A 26,975-nucleotide genomic window follows, 5' to 3' on the forward strand; every position below is an offset into this window, starting at 1 on the left:
TACCACTGAATCACCAATACCACATTCCGCTCGAATTCTTTTTACGTGAGATGCATGAATACTCTTATTTTTTCCATCCTCCAAAATTGCGTTTTCTCTGTGTATATAGAATGTGAATGTTATCATCACGATATGCAGATGATGGTGGGTTCTTTTTTATATTTGCTCCAAATTTGCAGTTTATTGTTGTTTAGTTGGATAAAAGTGCATCGGCCAGGAATCGAACCCGGGCCTCCCGCATGGCAGGCGAGAATTCTACCACTGAACCACCAATGCCTCGTGTGTCTGGTGTGATTTTACGTGAGATGCATGAATACTGATCTTCTTTCAGTAGCGTGTAAGACTTTTCTGTGTTTCTTAGGCTCCTGACTTTCCTATTTTTCATGAATATCCGAAGATGAAGATGGACTAAATTGAGTATATGCTAGTTATTGGGATGTTGTTAAAATATTTCTTCACCTGTTATAATGATTTTTGTAGAACCGCTTTCCGCAAAGAGAAATCATTTGTCACTACTCGTGTCCAATACTAGTTATTGCATTTCGTTGTCAAAATAACTGCGACCTGATTTCCGCAGCTGAAAGTGACCCCACCGTGTTTTTTTCTGCAAGTATACAAGGGAATGAATTTTATGCGATAAATATTCTTCATTGACATGGAAAGTCATTTTCTTGAAACCACTCCACGTGCATTTTAATCGGTTATGATGTTGCTTATCTGGATAAAAGTGCATTGGCCAGTAAACGATCCCAGGTCTCCCACGTGGCAGTCCAGAATTCTACCACTGAATTACCTATACCACATTCCGCTCGAATTCTTTTTACGTGAGATGCATGAATACTCTTATTTTTTCCATCCTCGAAAATTGCGTTTTCTCTGTGTATATAGAATCTGAATTTTATCATCACGATATGCAGATGATGGTGGGTTCTTTTTTTATATTCGCTCCAAATTTGCAGTTTATTGTTGTTTAGTTGGATAAAAGTGCATCGGCCAGGAATCGAACCCGGGCCTCCCGCATGGCAGGCGAGAATTCTACCACTGAACCACCAATGCCTCGTGTGTCTGGTGTGATTTTACGTGAGATGCATGAATACTGATCTTCTTTCAGTAGCGTGTAAGACTTTTCTGTGTTTCTTAGGCTCCTGACTTTCCCATTTTTCATGAATATCCGAAGATGAAGATGGACTAAATTGATTATATGCAAGTTATTGGGATGTTGTTAAAAATATTTCTTCACCTGTTATAAAGATTTGGTAGAACCGTTTTCCGCAAAGAGAAATCCTTTGTCACTACTCGTGTCCAATACTAGTTATTGCATTTCGTTGTCAAAATAACTGCGACCTGATTTCCGCAGCTGAAAGTGACCCCACCGTGTTTTTTTCTGCAAGTATACAAGGGAATGAATTTTATGCGATTAATATTCTTCATTGACATGGAAAGTCATTTTCTTGAAACCACTCCACGTGCATTTTCATCGGTTATAATGTTCCTTATCTGGATAAAAGTGCATTGGCCAGGAATCGATCCCAGGTCTCCCACGTGGCAGTCTAGAATTCTACCACTGAATCACCAATACCACATTCCACTCGAATTAATTTTACGTGAGATGCATGAATACTCTTCTTTTTTCCATCCTCCAAAATTGCGTTTTCTCTGTATATATAGAATCTGAATTTTTTCATCACGATCTGCAGATGATGGTGGGTTCTTTTTTATATTCGCTCCAAATTTGCAGTTTATTGTTGTTTAGTTGGATAAAAGTGCATCGGTCGGGAATCGAACCCGTGCCTCCCGCGTGGCAGGCGAGAATTCTACCACTGAACCACCGATGCCTCGTGTGTCTGGTGTGATTTTACGTGAGATGCTTGAATACTGATCTTCTTTCAGTCGAGTGTGAGACTTTTCTGTGTTTCTTAGGCTCCTGACTTTCCTATTTTTCATGAATATCCGAAGATGAAGATGGACTAAATTGATTATATGCAAGTTATTGGGATGTTGTTAAAAATATTTCTTCACCTGTTATAAAGATTTGGTAGAACCGCTTTCCGCACAGAGAAATCCTTTGTCACTACTCGTGTCCAATACTAGTTATTGCATTTCGTTGTCAAAATAACTGCGACCTGATTTCCGCATCTGAAAGTGACCCCACCGTGTTTTTTCTGCAAGTATACAAGGGAATGAATTTTATGCGATTAATATTCTTCATTGACATGGAAAGTCATTTTCTTGAAACCACTCCACGTGCATTTTAATCGGTTATAATGTTGCTCATCTGGATAAAAGTGCATTGGCCAGGAATCGATCCCAGGTCTCCCACGTGGCAGTCTAGAATTCTACCACTGAATCACCAATACCACATTCCACTCGAATTTATTTTACGTGAGATGCATGAATACTCTTCTTTTTTCCATCCTCCAAAATTGCGTTTTCTCTGTATATATAGAATCTGAATTTTTTCATCACGATCTGCAGATGATGGTGGGTTCTTTTTTATATTCGCTCCAAATTTGCAGTTTTTTGTTGTTTAGTTGGATAAAAGTGCATCGGTCAGGGAATCGAACCCGTGCCTCCCGCATGGCAGGCGAGAATTCTACCACTGAACCACCGATGCCTCGTGTGTCTGGTGTGATTTTACGTGAGATGCATGAATACTGATCTTCTTTCAGTCGAGTGTGAGACTTTTCTGTGTTTCTTAGGCTCCTGACTTTCCTATTTTTCATGAATATCCGAAGATGAAGATGGACTAAATTGATTATATGCTAGTTATTGGGATGTTGTTAAAATATTTCTTCACCTGTTATAATGATTTTTGTAGAACCGCTTTCCGCAAAGAGAAATAATTTGTCACTACTCGTGTCCAATACTAGTTATTGCATTTCGTTGACAAAATAACTGCGACCTGATTTCCGCAGCTGAAAGTGACCCCACCGTGTTTTTTTCTGCAAGTATACAAGGGAATGAATTTTATGCGATAAATATTCTTCATTGACATGGAAAGTCATTTTCTTGAAACCACTTTACGTGCATTTTAATCGGTTATAATGTTGCTTATCTGGATAAAAGTGAATTTGCCAGGAATCGATCCCAGGTCTCCCACGTGGCAGTCCAGAATTCTACCACTGAATCACCAATACCACATTCCGCTCGAATTCTTTTTACGTGAGATGCATGAATACTCTTATTTTTTCCATCCTCCAAAATTGCGTTTTCTCTGTGTATATAGAATGTGAATGTTATCATCACGATATGCAGATGATGGTGGGTTCTTTTTTATATTTGCTCCAAATTTGCAGTTTATTGTTGTTTAGTTGGATAAAAGTGCATCGGCCAGGAATCGAACCCGGGCCTCCCGCATGGCAGGCGAGAATTCTACCACTGAACCACCAATGCCTCGTGTGTCTGGTGTGATTTTACGTGAGATGCATGAATACTGATCTTCTTTCAGTAGCGTGTAAGACTTTTCTGTGTTTCTTAGGCTCCTGACTTTCCTATTTTTCATGAATATCCGAAGATGAAGATGGACTAAATTGAGTATATGCTAGTTATTGGGATGTTGTTAAAATATTTCTTCACCTGTTATAATGATTTTTGTAGAACCGCTTTCCGCAAAGAGAAATCATTTGTCACTACTCGTGTCCAATACTAGTTATTGCATTTCGTTGTCAAAATAACTGCGACCTGATTTCCGCAGCTGAAAGTGACCCCACCGTGTTTTTTTCTGCAAGTATACAAGGGAATGAATTTTATGCGATAAATATTCTTCATTGACATGGAAAGTCATTTTCTTGAAACCACTCCACGTGCATTTTAATCGGTTATGATGTTGCTTATCTGGATAAAAGTGCATTGGCCAGTAAACGATCCCAGGTCTCCCACGTGGCAGTCCAGAATTCTACCACTGAATTACCTATACCACATTCCGCTCGAATTCTTTTTACGTGAGATGCATGAATACTCTTATTTTTTCCATCCTCGAAAATTGCGTTTTCTCTGTGTATATAGAATCTGAATTTTATCATCACGATATGCAGATGATGGTGGGTTCTTTTTTTATATTCGCTCCAAATTTGCAGTTTATTGTTGTTTAGTTGGATAAAAGTGCATCGGCCAGGAATCGAACCCGGGCCTCCCGCATGGCAGGCGAGAATTCTACCACTGAACCACCAATGCCTCGTGTGTCTGGTGTGATTTTACGTGAGATGCATGAATACTGATCTTCTTTCAGTAGCGTGTAAGACTTTTCTGTGTTTCTTAGGCTCCTGACTTTCCCATTTTTCATGAATATCCGAAGATGAAGATGGACTAAATTGATTATATGCAAGTTATTGGGATGTTGTTAAAAATATTTCTTCACCTGTTATAAAGATTTGGTAGAACCGTTTTCCGCAAAGAGAAATCCTTTGTCACTACTCGTGTCCAATACTAGTTATTGCATTTCGTTGTCAAAATAACTGCGACCTGATTTCCGCAGCTGAAAGTGACCCCACCGTGTTTTTTTCTGCAAGTATACAAGGGAATGAATTTTATGCGATTAATATTCTTCATTGACATGGAAAGTCATTTTCTTGAAACCACTCCACGTGCATTTTCATCGGTTATAATGTTCCTTATCTGGATAAAAGTGCATTGGCCAGGAATCGATCCCAGGTCTCCCACGTGGCAGTCTAGAATTCTACCACTGAATCACCAATACCACATTCCACTCGAATTAATTTTACGTGAGATGCATGAATACTCTTCTTTTTTCCATCCTCCAAAATTGCGTTTTCTCTGTATATATAGAATCTGAATTTTTTCATCACGATCTGCAGATGATGGTGGGTTCTTTTTTATATTCGCTCCAAATTTGCAGTTTATTGTTGTTTAGTTGGATAAAAGTGCATCGGTCGGGAATCGAACCCGTGCCTCCCGCGTGGCAGGCGAGAATTCTACCACTGAACCACCGATGCCTCGTGTGTCTGGTGTGATTTTACGTGAGATGCTTGAATACTGATCTTCTTTCAGTCGAGTGTGAGACTTTTCTGTGTTTCTTAGGCTCCTGACTTTCCCATTTTTCATAAATATCCGAAGATGAAGATGGACTAAATTGATTATATGCAAGTTATTGGGATGTTGTTAAAAATATTTCTTCACCTGTTATAAAGATTTTTGTAGAACTGCTTTCCGCAAGAGAAATCCTTTGTCACTACTCGTGTCCAATACTAGTTATTGCATTTCGTTGTCAAAATAACTGCGACCTGATTTCCGCAGCTGAAAGTGACCCCACCGTGTTGTTTTCTGCAAGTATACAAGGGAATGAATTTTATGCGATTAATATTCTTCATTGACATGGAAAGTCATTTTCTTGAAACCACTCCACGTGCATTTTAATCGGTTATAATGTTGCTTATCTGGATCAAAGTGCATTGGTCAGGAATCGATCCCAGGTCTCCCACGTGGCAGTCCAGAATTCTACCACTGAATCACCAATACCACATTCCACTCGAATTTATTTTACGTGAGATGCATGAATACTCTTCTTTTTTCCATCCTCCAAAATTGCGTTTTCTCTGTATATATAGAATCTGAATTTTTTCATCACGATCTGCAGATGATGGTGGGTTCTTTTTTATATTCGCTCCAAATTTGCAGTTTATTGTTGTTTAGTTGGATAAAAGTGCATCGGCCGGGAATCGTGGCAGTCGAGAATTCTACCACTGAACCACCGATGCCTCGTGTGTCTGGTGTGATTTTGCGTGAGATGCTTGAATACTGATCTTCTTTCAGTCGAGTGTGAGACTTTTCTGTGTTTCTTAAGCTCTTGACTTTCCCATTTTTCATGAATATCCGAAGATGGACTACATTGATTATATGCAAGTTATTTAGATGTTGTTAAAAATATTTCTTCACCTGTTATAAAGATTTTTGTAGAACCGCTTTCCGCAAAGAGAAATCCTTTGTCACTACTCGTGTCCAATACTAGTTATTGCATTTCGTTGTCAAAATAACTGCGACCTGATTTCCGCATCTGAAAGTGACCCCACCGTGTTTTTTCTGCAAGTATACAAGGGAATGAATTTTATGCGATTAATATTCTTCATTGACATGGAAAGTCATTTTCTTGAAACCACTCCACGTGCATTTTAATCGGTTATAATGTTGCTTATCTGGATAAAAGTGCATTGGCCAGGAATCGATCCCAGGTCTCCCACGTGGCAGTCTAGAATTCTACCACTGAATCACCAATACCACATTCCACTCGAATTTATTTTACGTGAGATGCATGAATACTCTTCTTTTTTCCATCCTCCAAAATTGCGTTTTCTCTGTATATATAGAATCTGAATTTTTTCATCACGATCTGCAGATGATGGTGGGTTCTTTTTTATATTCGCTCCAAATTTGCAGTTTTTTGCTGTTTAGTTGGATAAAAGTGCATCGGTCAGGGAATCGAACCCGTGCCTCCCGCATGGCAGGCGAGAATCCTACCACTGAACCACCGATGCCTCGTGTGTCTGGTGTGATTTTACGTGAGATGCATGAATACTGATCTTCTTTCAGTCGAGTGTGAGACTTTTCTGTGTTTCTTAGGCTCCTGACTTTCCTATTTTTCATGAATATCCGAAGATGAAGATGGACTAAATTGATTATATGCTAGTTATTGGGATGTTGTTAAAATATTTCTTCACCTGTTATAATGATTTTTGTAGAACCGCTTTCCGCAAAGAGAAATCATTTGTCACTACTCGTGTCCAATACTAGTTATTGCATTTCGTTGACAAAATAACTGCGACCTGATTTCCGCAGCTGAAAGTGACTCCACCGTGTTTTTTTCTGCAAGTATACAAGGGAATGAATTTTATGCGATAAATATTCTTCATTGACATGGAAAGTCATTTTCTTGAAACCACTCCACGTGCATTTTAATCGGTTATAATGTTGCTTATCTGGATAAAAGTGCATTTGCCAGGAATCGATCCCAGGTCTCCCACGTGGCAGTCCAGAATTCTACCACTGAATCACCAATACCACATTCCGCTCGAATTCTTTTTACGTGAGATGCATGAATACTCTTATTTTTTCCATCCTCCAAAATTGCGTTTTCTCTGTGTATATAGAATGTGAATTTTATCATCACGATATGCAGATGATGGTGGGTTCTTTTTTATATTTGCTCCAAATTTGCAGTTTATTGTTGTTTAGTTGGATAAAAGTGTATCGGCCAGGAATCGAACCCGGGCCTCCCGCATGGCAGGCGAGAATTCTACCACTGAACCACCAATGCCTCGTGTGTCTGGTGTGATTTTACGTGAGATGCATGAATACTGATCTTCTTTCAGTAGCGTGTAAGACTTTTCTGTGTTTCTTAGGCTCCTGACTTTCCTATTTTTCATGAATATCCGAAGATGAAGATGGACTAAATTGAGTATATGCTAGTTATTGGGATGTTGTTAAAATATTTCTTCACCTGTTATAATGATTTTTGTAGAACCGCTTTCCGCAAAGAGAAATCATTTGTCACTACTCGTGTCCAATACTAGTTATTGCATTTCGTTGTCAAAATAACTGCGACCTGATTTCCGCAGCTGAAAGTGACCCCACCGTGTTTTTTTCTGCAAGTATACAAGGGAATGAATTTTATGCGATAAATATTCTTCATTGACATGGAAAGTCATTTTCTTGAAACCACTCCACGTGCATTTTAATCGGTTATGATGTTGCTTATCTGGATAAAAGTGCATTGGCCAGTAAACGATCCCAGGTCTCCCACGTGGCAGTCTAGAATTCTACCACTGAATCACCAATACCACATTCCACTCGAATTAATTTTACGTGAGATGCATGAATACTCTTCTTTTTTCCATCCTCCAAAATTGCGTTTTCTCTGTATATATAGAATCTGAATTTTTTCATCACGATCTGCAGATGATGGTGGGTTCTTTTTTATATTCGCTCCAAATTGGCAGTTTATTGTTGTTTAGTTGGATAAAAGTGCATCGGTCGGGAATCGAACCCGTGCCTCCCGCGTGGCAGGCGAGAATTCTACCACTGAACCACCGATGCCTCGTGTGTCTGGTGTGATTTTACGTGAGATGCTTGAATACTGATCTTCTTTCAGTCGAGTGTGAGACTTTTCTGTGTTTCTTAGGCTCCTGACTTTCCCATTTTTCATGAATATCCGAAGATGAAGATGGACTAAATTGATTATATGCAAGTTATTGGGATGTTGTTAAAAATATTTCTTCACCTGTTATAAAGATTTTTGTAGAACCGCTTTCCGCAAGAGAAATCCTTTGTCACTACTCGTGTCCAATACTAGTTATTGCATTTCGTTGTCAAAATAACTGCGACCTGATTTCCGCAGCTGAAAGTGACCCCACCGTGTTTTTTTCTGCAAGTATACAAGGGAATGAATTTTATGCGATAAATATTCTTCATTGACATGGAAAGTCATTTTCTTGAAACCACTCCACGTGCATTTTAATCGGTTATGATGTTGCTTATCTGGATAAAAGTGCATTGGCCAGTAAACGATCCCAGGTCTCCCACGTGGCAGTCTAGAATTCTACCACTGAATCACCAATACCACATTCCACTCGAATTAATTTTACGTGAGATGCATGAATACTCTTCTTTTTTCCATCCTCCAAAATTGCGTTTTCTCTGTATATATAGAATCTGAATTTTTTCATCACGATCTGCAGATGATGGTGGGTTCTTTTTTATATTCGCTCCAAATTTGCAGTTTATTGTTGTTTAGTTGGATAAAAGTGCATCGGTCGGGAATCGAACCCGTGCCTCCCGCGTGGCAGGCGAGAATTCTACCACTGAACCACCGATGCCTCGTGTGTCTGGTGTGATTTTACGTGAGATGCTTGAATACTGATCTTCTTTCAGTCGAGTGTGAGACTTTTCTGTGTTTCTTAGGCTCCTGACTTTCCCATTTTTCATGAATATCCGAAGATGAAGATGGACTAAATTGATTATATGCAAGTTATTGGGATGTTGTTAAAAATATTTCTTCACCTGTTATAAAGATTTTTGTAGAACCGCTTTCCGCAAGAGAAATCCTTTGTCACTACTCGTGTCCAATACTAGTTATTGCATTTCGTTGTCAAAATTACTGCGACCTGATTTCCGCAGCTGAAAGTGACCCCACCGTGTTGTTTTCTGCAAGTATACAAGGGAATGAATTTTATGCGATTAATATTCTTCATTGACATGGAAAGTCATTTTCTTGAAACCACTCCACGTGCATTTTAATCGGTTATAATGTTGCTTATCTGGATCAAAGTGCATTGGTCAGGAATCGATCCCAGGTCTCCCACGTGGCAGTCCAGAATTCTACCACTGAATCACCAATACCACATTCCACTCAAATTTATTTTACGTGAGATGCATGAATACTCTTCTTTTTTCCATCCTCCAAAATTGCGTTTTCTCTGTATATATAGAATCTGAATTTTTTCATCACGATCTGCAGATGATGGTGGGTTCTTTTTTATATTCGCTCCAAATTTGCAGTTTATTGTTGTTTAGTTGGATAAAAGTGCATCGGCCGGGAATCGTGGCAGTCGAGAATTCTACCACTGAACCACCGATGCCTCGTGTGTCTGGTGTGATTTTGCGTGAGATGCTTGAATACTGATCTTCTTTCAGTCGAGTGTGAGACTTTTCTGTGTTTCTTAAGCTCTTGACTTTCCCATTTTTCATGAATATCCGAAGATGGACTACATTGATTATATGCAAGTTATTTGGATGTTGTTAAAAATATTTCTTCACCTGTTATAAAGATTTTTGTAGAACCGCTTTCCGCAAAGAGAAATCATTTGTCACTGCTCGTGTCCAATACAAGTTATTGCATTTCGTTGTCAAAATAACTGCGACCTGATTTCCGCAGCTGAAAGTGACCCCACCGTGTTGTTTTCTGCAAGTATACAAGGGAATGAATTTTATGCGATTAATATTCTTCATTGACATGGAAAGTCATTTTCTTGAAACCACTCCACGTGCATTTTAATCGGTTATGATGTTGCTTATCTGGATCAAAGTGCATTGGTCAGGAATCGATCCCAGGTCTCCCACGTGGCAGTCCAGAATTCTACCACTGAATCACCAATACCACATTCCACTCGAATTTATTTTACGTGAGATGCATGAATACTCTTCTTTTTTCCATCCTCCAAAATTGCGTTTTCTCTGTATATATAGAATCTGAATTTTTTCATCACGATCTGCAGATGATGGTGGGTTCTTTTTTATATTCGCTCCAAATTTGCAGTTTATTGTTGTTTAGTTGGATAAAAGTGCATCGGCCGGGAATCGTGGCAGTCGAGAATTCTACCACTGAACCACCGATGCCTCGTGTGTCTGGTGTGATTTTGCGTGAGATGCTTGAATACTGATCTTCTTTCAGTCGAGTGTGAGACTTTTCTGTGTTTCTTAAGCTCTTGACTTTCCCATTTTTCATGAATATCCGAAGATGGACTACATTGATTATATGCAAGTTATTTGGATGTTGTTAAAAATATTTCTTCACCTGTTATAAAGATTTTTGTAGAACCGCTTTCCGCAAAGAGAAATCATTTGTCACTGCTCGTGTCCAATACAAGTTATTGCATTTCGTTGTCAAAATAACTGCGACCTGATTTCCGCAGCTGAAAGTGACCCCACCGTGTTGTTTTCTGCAAGTATACAAGGGAATGAATTTTATGCGATTGTAATAAACGACTGGACCACGATGTCTGGCTCAGTGTCCTTTATTATTCGGTTCGTGCTGTACACCCACACGGCTGTCTTTACTCTGTAGCTTCTCCACGGTGCTGACTCCAATGTCGGCCCGATCCCCAACAGCAGCTCCGCTGCTGTTTCTCTCACACAGCCCCCCTTGGCTGTACTCTCTGCTGCTCTTCTCCCTCCGCAGCTCTCACAGCTTCTTGCTCTCTCTCTCTCTCCGCAGCTCCTCCTGGCAGCCACACCGCTGCCTCTAACACGCAGCCCTCCTGGCTGTCTCCTCCCCAGCTGCACACCACTCCGCAGCTTCCTCTTATCTTCGGGGTTGGCTCCCGATCGCCGTCGGCGCCCCCCCTCTCCACACTTGCCCGCGTGGCCTCACTCTTTTCCGCTCACACCCCGACTACCTTCCCCTTCCGGTTTACCCGCTTAAAGCCCCGAACCTTACCCCCACGTCACATGACTCCACCCCCCGTGACGTCACCTCCGGAAGGTCGCTTACGCCCGCATTACACCACCCTCCCCCGTAGAAAAATCCCAGCCGACCTCGGCTGACCAATAGCAAATCGTAATGCGGCGAACCGAGCTTCCCCCCCTAAAGGACACTAAGCATATAATGTAACAGCAAGAACAACAACAACGCAATCAACATCAACGATCGTACAAAAGCATGCAATAAATACAACTGTAAGAAAAAAATAACAAGACAGCAACAATCAACGAAACGTAAGCGATTTGGAACGTGTGCGGGTCGCTGGCCCGTCCCGGACGGTCGGCGGCCCACTCGCAGAACGGGAACGCGATGAAAGTCGAGGAACGACAGGGGGTAATCCCCCTGTCGCAGCTGGAAGTCCACCGCCGTCCCGTGTCTCTAAAGAGTTAGTCTTGGGCTTGTCCTGTGACCGTGCCCGCAGCTGGGTCGGAAGGGCTGCAGGGCTCGAAGGTCCCGCAGACCTGGCAGGCGTCCTCCGAGCAGGGCCCCTCGTCCCCCGCAATGTCACGGCCGGCCTGTCTGGAACAGGTACGACAGGCGCTCTAGCGAGATCAATGGACGCAGGCAGGGGAGAGTCAGCAGCAACAGACCCCGGCAAGGCAATATTGGGGGATGACGCATCATGTAAGGGAGCAACATATGGTTTCAAGCGCGACGTATGCACAACCCAGCGACGAGACCCAATCTGGACGCGTGCTGTCTGTGGGTTGGGAACCGCAATGAGGCGTACGGGACCATGCCAGGGTTTGTGCAATTTCGGCGAGGTCCCCGGACGTACCTGTGGACAATGAAGCCAGGCTAGGTCCCCAACCTTCCAAGGGCACTCCCCCTCAGACCGTCGCGCATATCGCTCGTTCCGGGCCTGGGCTTTGGCCGTAGCCACGCGGGCATTCTCCCGCGCCTCCGTGACTCGGCGAACCGTGTCCTGGATGTATTCAGGAAGTGGTTTCCGAGGTCCCTTCACCCCAGTTCCCAATTGCACATCCACCGGCGGCACGTTTTCCCGACCATACATAAGGTAAAACGGCGAATATCCTGTAGCCGCATGAGGCGTCATCCTGTACGCCGAAAGCACCCCGGGGATGTGCAGATCCCAATCTGATTGTTGTTCACTCACGGTATGGCAAAGCATGGCAGACAATGTCCTGTTCAGCCGTTCAACCATACCATCCGTCTGCGGATGGTATGGGGATGTCCGTACTTTCTTAGTCCCAAGGCCCGCGCACACTTCCGCCAATAATTTAGAAGAGAAATTCCTGCCCTGGTCCGTGAGGAGTCTCTCAGGCGCCCCCTTATCCATAATATACCCAAACAAAAAGGCGTCGGTAATGGCCGCGGCCGACTGATCGGGCAACGGCCAGGCCATCGGCCAACGGGAGAGGTACTCAACCCCTACCAGCAAATATTTATTACCCCTCGCCGATGGTGGAAAAGGTCCCAATATGTCCAGTGCCACCAATTCATTGACTCGAGACACCTGAATCGACTGGAGAGGCGGCACGTAAGGATGTTTCGGCGGCTTACGTTGTGCACACGCAGGGCACGCGCGCACGTGCCCTACGACATCTGTCGCCATGCCGTGCCAAAAATAATGACGTTGCAACGTCAACAAGGTCTTCTGCACCCCTAAATGTAAGAGAGTGTCACAATGGAGGGTTCTAATCAACTCGAACCGCAAGGACGTTGGTACCACCAGGCGCCAACGTTCCTGGAACCCCTCCCGCCACATAAGCAGACCATCTCGGAGAGCGGTTTGCGGCCCCACAGCCGTACTCGGACTCCCATTGTCCTTAGCAGACCGCTTCCGCAAGGACACCAATGACTCATCCATCATCTGTTCCCGGATCCAGACAGACCGCGGCAGATTCAAAACCCCGTCAGCCGGTCCCGGTTCCATCGGAGTGTCCGACTTCTCGACGGCCAGCGTGAGCGGCTGAGGGGGGTTTGGAATCGGCGAACACCTATGCGTCCCCGACTCACATTTACAAGGGCCGCGCCGCGGTAATCTGGAAAGTGCGTCAGCGTTCGCATGGCGCACACCCTTCCGATGTTGAATTTGGAAGGAAAATTCCTGTAGCGTGTCCAACCAACGTGCCAACTGTCCGGATGGCTGGTCAATTTTAAGGGCATATTGCAAGGCCGCATGATCCGTACGCACAATAAAAGAACGACCGTAGAGGTATGGTCGAAATTGCCGTAGGAAAAAAACAACCGCCAATAGTTCTCTGCGAGTGACACAGTAGCGGGTTTCCGCAGGAGACAAGACTCGGCTACCATACGCCACGACACGCTCTACACCCCCTTTAGACTGTGATAACACCGCCCCAATACCTGTGTCACTCGCGTCCGTATCAAGAATGAATGGGTGATCGAAATCGGGATAATCCAATGTTGGGGCCGTGGCCAATAGATCACGCAGACTCCGAAAGGCCGCCTCCTCCGGCTGTCCCCAACCAAACTTCCGTCCTTTACCCGTAAGGAGATGCAAAGGCCTCGCAATCGTCGCAAAACCCGGCACGAATCTTCGGTAATACGAGGCAAATCCCAAAAACCGCCGAACATCCCCCACGGTGGCCGGAGTCGGCCAATCCCGGACGCACGCCGTCTTTTCCGGATCCGTGGACACTCCCTCAGCGCTCACAATGTGCCCCAAATAGCGGACGGACCGTTGCAGTAGGTGACATTTCTTTGGTTTGAATTTCAATTTGGCAGAACGCATCCTCGTGAACACTGTCTCCAGCCGCGTCAAATGTTCATCGAATGTGCGGCTGAAGACAATGATATCGTCCAAATATATAAGACATGTCTCCCACTGCAACCCCGTCAAAACGAGCTCCATCAATCTTTGAAATGTAGCAGGGGCCGCATTCAATCCCATCGGGAGACAGTTGAATTGAAATAACCCCTGCGGCGTACGGAAAGCGGTTTTCTCCCGTGAGGACTCGTCAAGGGGAAGCTGCCAAAATCCCGAAGAGAGGTCCAGTGTGGAAAAGAACTTAGCCCCCGACAATGCGTCGAGGGAGTCATCCATACGCGGCAGGGGGTACGCATCTGCCACCGATATCTTATTCAATTTGCGGAAATCAACACAAAATCGCAATTTGCCATCCTTCTTCTTAACCAAGACGACTGGAGCGCCCCATGGGCTGTTAGATGGCGATATAATGTCCGCAGCCAACATGTCTTCCACTGCCCCCCGTACGTGTTCTCGCTCCGCAGGACTCATCCGATGCGAATTTAATCGAATAGGGGCAGCATCGCCCGTCTCAATGTGATGGTAAAGCAAGGAAGTGCGGCCCAAATCCAAATCATCGGAGCTGAACACATCGGAATATGTCAACAACAATTTACGCAGCGCACCACGTTGCTCCATGGACAGGGAAGAATTTTCGTCACATAATTGAGCAACCCAACGATCATCCGAACTCCTTGGCTCGGAAACCCCAGCAACAACTCCCCGGCTATGTGGACAATCATGGGTCGCAAACGCCGTAGTGGCATGTGCCACAACCGTACCGGCCGGGACACGGACGTTTTCTCCCCCCACATTAAGCACCTGTAAAAACGGTAATTGATCCGGCCGGACGATGGTCTGTGCCCCCACTAACGCCAACCCGGTTGTTATCGTGGCGGACGGTGACAACAAGACCCCTACTGCTCCTAGCCGATCAGGCAGGGGCTTCCGATACCGCAAGGGTATAAGCATCTGTGTACCAGGTGGAATGTCCACAGATGCGACGGACAGCGCCTGCACTTGTACGGCCGAAGCAGGTCGCCCCCAGGGCGACGGCAGAAACGAGATTTGACGGCCCCCCGGCAGTTCAATACAATTCTCATTGATTTTGATCAAAATGGGCATCTTAGCCAAAAAATCGGTGCCTAACAAACAAGGAACCGCCAAAGATCTCGATATCAACACAACACCCGAGGCCGACACATCCCCAATAGATATCTTAGCATCCACCTGACCCACGATGCCCATGCTACCCCCGTTCGCAGCGACGCACGACCCATAAACCGGACGCACAGCCCCCGACGGAATGCCCAACAGATGGAAAATGACATCCGATATAATAGTCGCAGACGCCCCCGAGTCGACCAAAATGCGCACGTCCACACCTTGTATGGACCCCGGTACAGTGGACGAACCCGTAGCGGCCGCGACAACTCTCCGTGCCAATTTGCGCCACTGCGTAACTGAATGACAAGGCCCCGTCGATGGCCTTTCTTTAACAACAACAATAGGATCGCGCAACACAGGTGGTGGGTGAGGTGGAAAGCCTTGCCGAGTGTCTGGTGCGTGCCGACATGCCTGTTTCGGAGGATCTTTAGCCGACTTGACCGGTGCCGAGGCCTCCTGCTGCGGCGGAGCCGGGAAGCGGGCCCAGCAGTCTCTGGCGTAGTGGCCCCTACGCCCGCAGCGGAAACATTCGGCCTCGTTGCGCCGAAGCGCAGGCCTCGCCTCCTGACGGCCCCGTTCTGGTAGCATCGCGCGCGGTCTCGGCCCGCCGCGTCCCGTCCATGGAGCGGAGGCGGCCGTCAGTTGTTGAGGGCCCCGGTCATCCGGAACATAGACGGCCTGCGCAGGGTCCCACCCCAGCGCATCCCCTTCTTTGACGGGCCCCCCCGTCCACGCCGTCACTTGTTTCCAGCGACGGAGGTTGAATTGCGCATCGAGACACTTAGCAGCCATCCGGGAAGTTAGCTTCTCATGCCCACACACAGGCATGGGGATCCCTAGATCCCGAGACAACTCCAACATTTTCCCTAATATGAGAGGCTCAAGCAGGTCCTGTGGCGTCTCAGGATAAGCTGCCATGGCCAGCTCCAGCACCGCACCCCTGAACGCCACGGGCGACTCCTCTGGTGCTCGTTGTCGTTGAGCGAATCGCCGATGCGCATCATCTGGTGGCTCATAAGCATCGGCCATTTCTTGAAAAACACCACATAAAGTTGCCTTCTTATCGGTCGCTATGGAACGGAAGAATCGGACAGATTCGTCGTCCAGAAGAGTCGGCAACACCTCCAAAGCCTCCGCATCGGTCCATCTTGCTGTGCGTACCGCCGCCAAGAAGCGGCAGGCGAACGCGCTCCAGTCCCCACCGACGGAAAATTCTTTAACTGTTGTAAGGTGGCGACTCCGACTCCTCTTCCCGCCGTCTTCCAATGGTGGTGGTTGTGATGGCAAATTCAAAATGGCGTCGGCCCGCGGCGTGGCCAAGATGGCGGTTTGGCGCCACGGAGCGCGCAAAATGGCGGCCTCTTGCCGCGTGGGCAATGGAGGCGGCAGGACAGGCAACGTGGCGGCCCGCGGAGCACCACTTGCATCATCCATCGTCCCTGGCGCGACGAGATGGCATAGATGCGCCAGGACGTCCTGAAGTGCCTCCAGTTGTACCGCCATCGCTTGCCATCGTTGATCCGCGTCTGATGATGTCGACGGACCCGCCACCGCGCCAACATCCTCCACACCCGTTCCCGTGGTCGCCTCAGCCTGGCTCTCCTCCACCACCCCAACAGGATCCGTGGTTGGAGGGAGTTCGTCGTCGTCGGACGAAGAAGCCGATGCTGGCGCCGGATTAACTTTCTTCCCCACTTGTTTCGACATGCCGTTGCACTTCCGACACCAGTGTAATAAACGACTGGACCACGATGTCTGGCTCAGTGTCCTTTATTATTCGGTTCGTGCTGTACACCCACACGGCTGTCTTTACTCTGTAGCTTCTCCACGGTGCTGACTCCAATGTCGGCCCGATCCCCAACAGCAGCTCCGCTGCTGTTTCTCTCACACAGCCCCCCTTGGCTGTACTCTCTGCTGCTCTTCTCCCTCCGCAGCTCTCACAGCTTCTTGCTCTCTCTCTCTCTCCGCAGCTCCTCCTGGCAGCCACACCGCTGCCTCTAACACGCAGCCCTCCTGGCTGTCTCCTCCCCAGCTGCACACCACTCCGCAGCTTCCTCTTATCTTCGGGGTTGGCTCCCGATCGCCGTCGGCGCCCCCCCTCTCCACACTTGCCCGCGTGGCCTCACTCTTTTCCGCTCACACCCCGACTACCTTCCCCTTCCGGTTTACCCGCTTAAAGCCCCGAACCTTACCCCCACGTCACATGACTCCACCCCCCGTGACGTCACCTCCGGAAGGTCGCTTACGCCCGCATTACACGATTAATATTCTTCATTGACATGGAAAGTCATTTTCTTGAAACCACTCCACGTGCATTTTAATCGGTTATGATGTTGCTTATCTGGATAAAAGTGCATTGGCCAGGAATCGATCCCAGGTCTCCCACGTGGCAGTCCAGAATTCTACCACTGAATCACCTATACCACATTCCGCTCGAATTCTTTTTACGTGAGATGCATGAATACTCTTATTTTTTCCATCCTCCAAAATTGTGTTTTCTCTGTATATATAGAATCTGAATTTTATCATCACGATATGCAGATGATGGTGGGTTCTTTTTTATATTTGCTCCAAATTTGCAGTTTATTGTTGTTTAGTTGGATAAAAGTGCATCGGCCAGGAATCGAACCCGGGCCTCCCGCATGGCAGGCGAGAATTCTACCACTGAACCACCAATGCCTCGTGTGTCTGGTGTGATTTTACGTGAGATGCATGAATACTGATCTTCTTTCAGTCGCGTGTAAGTGAGGCTTTTCTGTGTTTCTTAGGCTCCTGACTTTCCCATTTTTCATGAATATCCGAAGATGAAGATGGACTAAATTGATTATATGCAAGTTATTGGGATGTTGTTAAAATATTTCTTCACCTCTTCTTGGTTCTTTCGGTAAAGTCACGTAGAAGGGAAGTAATAAAATAATAAAAAATAAAACATAATAAAATGAAATAATTCTCACGACGTTTCGGCTACAACGCAAGCAGCCGTCTTCAGTTGAAGAATGAGACACTACCAAGCTAGGAGCTTATATATAAACTGGGTTGGAGGTGGAAGAGCGCCTTAACAAAAAGAATGTGCATATGAAGAGGAATTTAGCATATTCATGGCAAATACGTAGGAGGTGGGGGGTTTCAAAGTCATATTATGCCCATTCATTAGGCAGGATCAGCAGCACCAAGGGGGGGTGCAGGGAGTAGCATTAACAAAGGAAAGGAATGTTAATGATATGTAGCTGCAGTTACTAAACAACCACGTAGAAAACTAAAGTATAAACTACATAAAAAACTAAAGTATAAACTGCATAGCACCATCAGTATACTTACTATACTCTACAATAAGCTGATTTACTAACAGCAAGTAATACATTACAATTCTACGTCGTAAAAAATTGTATAATATGCTTCCATCTAAACTTTATTCTCTTACATCAGACGAGCATATACCGTACTATATACTGCCATAGATAAACCCAACATTTAATTATATACTGTATTGCTATAAACCACATTTTAATATAACACTATGTATTATTCTACCCACCCTAATGTGTATCGAAATGGTGTATTACGTCCTTCCAATGATTGCTAAGCCAGAATCCATCTTCTCGGTTAAAATTGTCTCTGTGTTTGTATATGTGGATCGCCTCATGAACGAATCTCTCATGATAGCCAGATGGCTTGCAGAGAACCTCTGTCTTGGAGAAGTCAATGTCATGTGAGCCCACTGAGTTGTAACAATGATCTGCCACGGCTGATGTGTTTGTCCTACCGTGTTTCAGGTCAGCTTTATGTTCACGGATGCGGTCCGAGACATGTCGTTTGGTCTCCCCAATGTAACTGCTACCACAGAGGCAACTTAGTTTGTAGACACCAGGGTACTGTATGTCTGGAACCACATCTTTTACAGACGGTACCAGATCACGGATTTTATGTACTGTGTTGAATCGGACCTGGATCTTGTGTTTAATCAGGATTTTGGAGATCTTTTTTGTGACCCCAGCAATGTAGGGTAAGGTGATGGTCTTGAAAGGCTCCTCAACAGGATCCTTCTTGATGGTTGGAGTGATGGCTTTGCGGATTGTGTAGTCGGAGTAACCATTAGCCTTAAGAGCTTGGCGTACGTGTTTGAGTTCACTGGAAATGTGTTCATGGTCGGAGATGCATTGGGCTCTATGATATAGAGTCTTGATGAGGGATTTCTTCTGGGATAGATGGTGGTGGGAATCCGGTTTTAGGTATGCATCCGTATGGGTGGCTTTCCTGTAGACAGAGTGGCTCATTGAACCATCAGGTCTCCTTTTGATTAGGACATCCAAAAAGGGTAGCTTGCCATCTTTTTCGACTTCCATGGTGAATCTGATGGCTGGGTGTATGGAATTGATGTGGTCGAGAAATTGGTCTAGAGCAGGCCGGCCATGTGGCCAGATGACACAAGTGTCGTCTACGTACCTCTTCCATAAGGTCGGGCGTAGAGTGGCAGTCTGGATGGCGTCCGTCTCAAATTTCTCCATGAAGATGTTGGCTACAACCGGAGATAGGGGGGAGCCCATTGGGGTGCCCTCAATTTGCTTGTAGAAAGTTTCATTCCAGGTGAAGTATGTATTGGTTAAGCAGTGTCTCACCAGGGAGGGTACCCCAGCATTCAGTCCTTGATGAACCAAGTCTTCAATGATTGCGATGGTGTCAGGTACAGGAACCTTGGTGAATAAGGAAACCACATCAAAACTGACAAGCAGGTCGTCTGGGGACAGGGCAATCCCCTTGATTGTCGATACCAGGTCAGTAGAGTTTAGTACCGCAGAGGTGGTTTTTCCAGTAAAAGGCCGTAGTATTTCAGACAAAAAACGAGCCAATTTATAGGTGGGGGAGTTGATAGTAGAGACAATGGGACGAAGAGGTGTATCTTCTTTATGTATCTTTGGTAAGCCGTATAATCTTGGTGGCCTGGCTGCAGAAGGTTTCAACGAGAACTGTTTGGTCTGATCAAATAATGCGGTTGAATCAGAAATGATTTTGTTGGTTTTAGTGACGAGGCTGTTGGTGGGGTCTCTTTTTATTTTTGTATAGCTGCCATCGTTGAGTAGTTCTTGAATTTTGTTGTTGTATTCTATTTTGTCCATGATGACAGTGGCATTGCCTTTGTCGGCTGAGAGGATGACAATGTCATCCCTCTTTTTTAATTGAGCTAATTCAAAACGCTCATCTTTGCTGATGTTGCTAGCTGGCATCTAAGCGTTTTTGAGGGTTGCAGAGATTTCGGATCTTGCTACGTCTGCAGCGATGTGACTCAAGCCCTTGAGAGCTACATCTACTCGAGCAATTATATCATTAACTGGTATGTGTCTAGGTGTGACTGCAAAGTTTAGTCCTTTAGCTAAAACGGATTTCAAACCTTCAGAAATAGAACTGTTACTGCGATTAATTACGACTTTGTTAACATCTAGCTTTTTAATGTGTGGGTCCGGTTTCTTGTTTGAGAGGCGGTTGAATTTGGAAATCAAGTTGTCCTTACATTTAGTCGACATAGCGGCAGCTGAAGAGGCAGTCATTTTTTCTACATGTTCCCAATCCGATGTGGACATTGTTGCACTCAAAGATAAGTATGATTTGTAGAGTGTCTTGTCTAACTGATCTAGTTCGGTGCGCGTAAGTCTGATTTTCTCTGAGATAAGAGCTAAGCTAGTTCTAGACAGAATTCGTTTCGCATTAGAAGAAGTTACAGCAGCAGATGTTAGTGTAAATGCGTTTGGTATTACCTTAGATACGCGGCATCTCTTCAGAAAGGTGAGAGACTCGATTAGCTGAGCCTTCTTATCACGGAGCTTGTTGAAGGATCTCAAAGTTATGTGGAAACCCTCCCCGTAGAGGCGGTTAAATTTCGATTTAAAGCTTTCGTGACTGCAGGGATTCATCTTCTTGGTTCTTATTATTTTATTACTTCCCTTCTACGTGACTTTACCTAAAGAACCAAGAAGATGAATCCCTGCAGTCACGAAAGCTCACCATGGAAGTCGAAAAAGATGGCAAGCTACCCTTTTTGGATGTCCTAATCAAAAGGAGACCTGATGGTTCAATGAGCCACTCTGTCTACAGGAAAGCCACCCATACGGATGCATACCTAAAACCGGATTTCCACCACCATCCATCCCAGAAGAATTCCCTCATCAAGACTCTATATCATAGAGCCCAATGCATCTCCGACCATGAACACATTTCCAGTGAACTCAAACACGTACGCCAAGCTCTTAAGGCTAATGGTTACTCCGACTACACAATCCGCAAAGCCATCACTCCAACCATCAAGAAGGATCCTGTTGAGGAGCCTTTCAAGACCATCACCTTACCCTACATTGCTGGGGTCACAAAAAATATCTCCAAAATCCTGATTAAACACAAGATCCAGGTCCGATTCAACACAGTACATAAAATCCGTGATCTGGTACCGTCTGTAAAAGATGTGGTTCCAGACATACAGTACCCTGGTGTCTACAAACTAAGTTGCCTCTGTGGTAGCAGTTACATTGGGGAAACCAAACGACATGTCTCGGACCGCATCCGTGAACATAAAGCTGACCTGAAACACGGTAGGACAAACACCTCAGCCGTGGCAGATCATTGTTACAACTCAGTGGGCTCACATGACATTGACTTCTCCAAGACAGAGGTTCTCTGCAAGCCATCTGGCTATCATGAGAGATTCGTTAATGAGGCGATCCACATATGCAAACACAGAGACAATTTTAACCGAGAAGATGGATTCTGGCTTAGCAATCATTGGAAGGACGTAATAAACCATTTCGATACACATTAGGGTGGGTAGAATAATACATAGTGTTATATTAAAATGTATAGGTGGTTTATAGCAATACAGTATATAATTAAATGTTGGGTTTATCTATGGCAGTATATAGTACGGTATATGCTCGTCTGATGTAAGAGAATAAAGTTTAGATGGAAGCATATTATATAATTTTTTACGACGTAGAATTGTAATGTATTACTTGCTGTTAGTAAATCAGCTTATAGTAGAGTATAGTAAGTATACTGATGGTGCTATGCAGTTTATACTTTAGTTTTTTATGTAGTTTATACTTTAGTTTTCTACGTGGTTGTTTAGTAACTGCAGCTACATATCATTAACATTCCTTTCCTTTGTTAATGCTACTCCCTGCACCCCCCCTTGGTGCTGCTGATCCTGCATAATGCATGGGCATAATATGACTTTGAAACCCCCCTGCCCACTTCCTACGCATTTTCCATGAATATGCTAAATTCCTCTTCATATGCACATTCTTTTTGTTAAGGCGCTCTTCCACCTCCAACCCAGTTTATATATAAGCTCCTAGCTTGGTAGTGTCTCATTCTTCACCTGAAGACGGCTGCTTGCGTTGTAGCCGAAACGTCGTGAGAATTATTTCATTTTATTATGTTTTATTTTTATTATTTTATTACTTCCATTCTACGTGACTTTACCAAAAGAACCTAGAAGATGAATCCCTGCAGTCACGAAAGCTTTAAATCGAAATATTTATTCACCTGTTATAAAGATTTGGTAGAACCACTTTCCGCAAAGGGAAATCCTTTGTCACTACTCGTGTCCAATACTAGTTAGTGCATTTCGTTGTCAAAATAACTGCGACCTGATTTCCGCAGCTGAAAGTGACCCCACCGTGTTTTTTCTGCAAGTATACAAGGGACTGAATTTTATGCGATTACTATTCTTCATTGACATGGAAAGTCATTTTCTTGAAACCACTCCACGTGCATTTTAATCGGTTATGATGTTGCTTATCTGGATAAAAGTGCATTGGCCAGGAATCGATCCCAGGTCTCCCACGTGGCAGTCCAGAATTCTACCACTGAATCACCTATACCACATTCCACTCGAATTTTTATTACGTGAGATGCATGAATACTCTTCTTTTTTCCATCCTCCAAAATTGCATTTTCTCTGTGTATATAGAATCTGAATTTCATCATCACGATCTGCAGATGATGGTGGGTTCTTTTTTTATATTCGCTCCAAATTTGCAGTTTATTGTTGTTTAGTTGGATAAAAGTGCATCGGCCGGGAATCGAACCGGGGCCTCCCGCGTGGCAGGCGAGAATTCTACCACTGAACCACCAATGCCCTGTATGTTTGGTGCAATTTTACGTGAGATGCATGAATACTGATCTTCTTTCAGTCGCGTGTAAGTGAGACTTTTCTGTGTTTCTTAGGCTCCTGACTTTCCCATTTTTCATGAATATCCGAAGATGAAGATGGACTAAATTGATTATATGCAAGTTATTGGGATGTTGTTACAAATATTTCTTCACCTGTTATAAAGATTTGGTAGAACCGCTTTCCGCAAAGAGAAATCCTTTGTCACTACTCCTGTCCAATACTAGTTTTTGCATTTCGTTGTCAAAATAACTGCGACCTGATTTCCGCAGCTGAAAGTGACCCCACCGTGTTTTTTCTGCAAGTATACAAGGGAATTAATTTTATGCGATTAATATTCTTCATTGACATGGAAAGTCATTTTCTTGAAACCACTCCACGTGCATTTTAATCGGTTATAATGTTGCTTATCTGGATCAAAGTGCATTGGCCAGGAATCGATCCAAGGTCTCCCACGTGGCAGTCCAGAATTCTACCACTGAATCACCTATACCACATTCCACTCGAATCTTTTTTACGTGAGATGCATGAATGCTCTTCTTTTTTCCATCCTCCAAAATTGCGTTTTCTCTGTGTATATAGAATCTAAATTTTTTCATCACGATCTGCAGATGATGGTGGGTTCTTTTTTATATTCGCTCCAAATTTGCAGTTTATTGTTGTTTAGTTGGAAAAAAGTGCATCGGCCGGGAATCGAACCCGGGCCTCCCGCGTGGCAGGCGAGAATTCTACCACTGAACCACCGATGCCTCGTGTGTCTGGTGTGATTTTACGTGAGATACTTGAATACTGATCTTCTTTCAGTCGAGTGTGAGACTTTTCTGTGTTTCTTAGGCTCCTGACTTTCCCATTTTTCATGAATATCCGAAGATGAAGATGGACTAAATTGATTATATGTGAAGAATTGGAAAATGACGGCAGGAAACTCCTTGACGGGAACCCACTTCTTTTATTAAATCTTGACTTGTAACGATACAACGCGTGGCCTCTCTTCTTCACAATGCGGTCACCATACAACAGTACAACTCGTGACCTCTTCTCTCCGCCCTACGCTTCTCTTGACTCTCGTAGATTCTGTGCTGCTGGCTCTCTGTGCCTCGTGTAGACTCCGCGCCTCGGCTACACTCTTCTCTCGTCTCGTGTAGACTCTGCGCCTCTGCTACACTCTTCACTCGTCGCGTGTAGACCTTACGCCTCTGCTACACTCTTTACTCGTCTCGTGTAGACTTTACATCTCTCTCTGGCTACACCGTATGCATACTCGGCTCGTGTAGACCTTTCTCTCTCTCTGGCTACACCGTATGCATACTCGGCTCGTGTAGACCTTTCTCTCTCCCTGGCTACACACTATACATCGCTCAGCTCGTGTAGACCTTTCTCTCTCTCTGGCTACACACTATACATTACTCAGCTCGTGTAGACCTTTCTCTCTCTCTGGCTACACACTATACATTACTCAGCTCGTGTAGACCGTTCTCTCTCTCTGGCTACACACTTATACCTTACTCTCCTCTACTCTCCCTTACTCTCCTCTCCTCTCCATTACTCTCCTCTCCGGGCTCTATCTCTGCACCTTCGTCTTCATTCTTAGATGGTTCCACTTCTGCCCCCTACTCCTCTGTGCATCACCTTATATATCTCTTCCTCCCTGGAGACGGAGCGGATGCGGACCTCAACGTCGGCACCGCTCCTCAGTTACCCAATCACCACGCGCTATCTCCACGATCCGTTTTCGCCCAGCGCGTGTTTCCACTCCCCGACCAATCACACCGCGCTGCCACCCGATCACTCCCTCTCAGCGCGTCACCGGCACACAGCCAATCAGAGCACTACCCCCACCCGCGCACTGACGCCTGCTCCTCCCCGTCAGCGCGCGTCACCACACACACACCCGTACATACGCGCTGGCACACGACGTATACACCCAGCGCGTATCACCACTACATCACCCCCTCCCACATAGCTCGCAGCCGGCCCGGCTGCTAACAACAACCAACCGCAACGATAAGACGACAACCAACAAAAAAAAACCCTGTAACCCACCCAGTGTGCCCCGTAACATAACAACAACAACAACAACAACAAGAACTATGTACAGATTGACAATGAACACGAAAAGTCAACAATAACACAATACAAGCAAATTCCAAAAAACGAACGCGCCCCACGTCCCTGCGACTACACGCAGTGACGAGGCGCTGCAACTGCCCCGACTCCTCACGAGGCAGGTCATGCAAAGTAGCACGACCTGGCGCGAGTCCGTCTGGCTGGTCCGTCGTATGGGGCGGGACACTGACGACCGTCCGGCGGTTCCGGCTGCTCCAGACGGCGCGGAACGGGCCTGAAAGGGCCGGCCCCGCCGCGGAGATCCGGCCGCCGGTGATCGGCAGCTGTCAGTTCCGAGACACCTGGGAGCAGATCAGGCGAAAATACGTGTGGATCAGGCAGAGACATTTCCCCCTCTGGGTCGCCGGTCACGTCACACGCCCGGCCATCACGACACAAGGGGAGGCCATATGGAGGCGAGAACGGTTTCAGTCGGGAGGGGTGAACGTACCAACGGCGCTTTCCCCACTTTATCTGAACGCACTGGGGCCGTGCAACGCACACGACCTCCACGGGTCCCCTCCACGGTCTCAACAATTTAGGCGACGTAGCCAAGGGTGCCTGAGGGCAATGCAGCCAGGCCCTGTCACCTGGTTTCCATTCGTGCATGGACACCTTCCGTGCCCGCAACCGTTCATTAGCAATTTGGCGAGCCCGCGAATTAAGCCGTGCGGCTTCCCTCGCCTCTGTCAGCTTGTGAATATTAAACTTAATATGTTCTGCCAATTTAGAATTAGTTCGTGGAGCGGACAGGCCAAGTTGCGTTTCCATTGGCGGGTCAGCTTCCCGACCGTACATCAAATAGAATGGGGAAAATCCCGTAGCTGCATGGGGGGCCATTCTATACGCGGCAAGGACTCCCGGGACCTGCAGGTCCCAATCTACATGTGCCTCGCACACCTGCTGGCACAGCATGGAAGTCAAAGTTTTGTGGAGTCTCTCCACCATCCCGTCTGTCTGCGGGTGGTACGGGGAGGTACGCACCTTCTTGGTACCCAACAGATCGCACACCTCTTGCAACAATTTACTCGAAAAATTTTTACCTTGGTCGGTCAACAGGCGTTCGGGAGCCCCCTTGTCCAGGACATAGCCCTGGACGAAGGCGTCCGTCACAGCCGCTGCCGACTGGTTAGCGAGAGGCCACGCCATAGGCCATCGGGTAAAGTATTCGACCCCCACTAACAAATATTTATTCCCTCTCGGCGTGACTGGGAAGGGCCCCAAAATATCGAGTGCAACGAGCTCGTTGGTACGCGAGACCTGAATAGATTGCAGCGGTGGATTAGCTGCCACGGGCGGTGGTTTATGCCTGGCGCACTCAACGCACCCCTTCAGAATATTTACCACATCACTTCCCATTCCCGGCCAGTAATAGTCACGCTGAAGCAGGGCAAGCGTCTTGTTAACTCCCAAGTGCAAGAGGCGTTCGTGTGCCGCCAAGACAACCCTCCCCCTCACAGCGGAAGGCACCACGAGTGCGTTCCGCCGGGACAAACTGTCCCATCTCAATAACATGCCCTGCTCAAGTACATAGGAGCCGGTACGCTCCTGGTCCCCCTCGGGACTCCCAACCTTGCGGCGCAATGCTAGCAGCGAGCTGT

General features: G+C 45.8%; 9 non-coding genes across 9 annotated transcripts; all 9 read right to left on the reverse strand.

Annotated features, from left to right (window-relative positions):
• Positions 1-205: 205 nt before the first annotated feature.
• Positions 206-276, reverse strand: TRNAG-GCC (transfer RNA glycine (anticodon GCC)). The gene has a single exon. It is a non-coding gene; the product is annotated as a tRNA-Gly (tRNA).
• Positions 277-985: 709 nt separating this feature from the next.
• On the reverse strand, positions 986-1,056 carry TRNAG-GCC (transfer RNA glycine (anticodon GCC)). The gene has a single exon. It is a non-coding gene; the product is annotated as a tRNA-Gly (tRNA).
• A 708-nt stretch (positions 1,057-1,764) lies between these two features.
• TRNAG-GCC (transfer RNA glycine (anticodon GCC)) lies at positions 1,765-1,835 on the reverse strand. The gene has a single exon. It is a non-coding gene; the product is annotated as a tRNA-Gly (tRNA).
• Positions 1,836-3,322: 1,487 nt separating this feature from the next.
• TRNAG-GCC (transfer RNA glycine (anticodon GCC)) lies at positions 3,323-3,393 on the reverse strand. The gene has a single exon. It is a non-coding gene; the product is annotated as a tRNA-Gly (tRNA).
• A 709-nt stretch (positions 3,394-4,102) lies between these two features.
• On the reverse strand, positions 4,103-4,173 carry TRNAG-GCC (transfer RNA glycine (anticodon GCC)). Its single transcript has one exon. It is a non-coding gene; the product is annotated as a tRNA-Gly (tRNA).
• A 708-nt stretch (positions 4,174-4,881) lies between these two features.
• TRNAG-GCC (transfer RNA glycine (anticodon GCC)) lies at positions 4,882-4,952 on the reverse strand. The gene has a single exon. It is a non-coding gene; the product is annotated as a tRNA-Gly (tRNA).
• A 3,023-nt stretch (positions 4,953-7,975) lies between these two features.
• TRNAG-GCC (transfer RNA glycine (anticodon GCC)) lies at positions 7,976-8,046 on the reverse strand. Its single transcript has one exon. It is a non-coding gene; the product is annotated as a tRNA-Gly (tRNA).
• Positions 8,047-8,754: 708 nt separating this feature from the next.
• TRNAG-GCC (transfer RNA glycine (anticodon GCC)) lies at positions 8,755-8,825 on the reverse strand. Its single transcript has one exon. It is a non-coding gene; the product is annotated as a tRNA-Gly (tRNA).
• A 15,121-nt stretch (positions 8,826-23,946) lies between these two features.
• On the reverse strand, positions 23,947-24,017 carry TRNAG-GCC (transfer RNA glycine (anticodon GCC)). Its single transcript has one exon. It is a non-coding gene; the product is annotated as a tRNA-Gly (tRNA).
• Positions 24,018-26,975: the final 2,958 nt, after the last annotated feature.

This window comes from Lampetra fluviatilis, chromosome 4 (genome assembly GCF_964198595.1).
Source record: "Lampetra fluviatilis chromosome 4, kcLamFluv1.1, whole genome shotgun sequence".
Classification (NCBI taxonomy): domain Eukaryota; kingdom Metazoa; phylum Chordata; class Hyperoartia; order Petromyzontiformes; family Petromyzontidae; genus Lampetra; species Lampetra fluviatilis.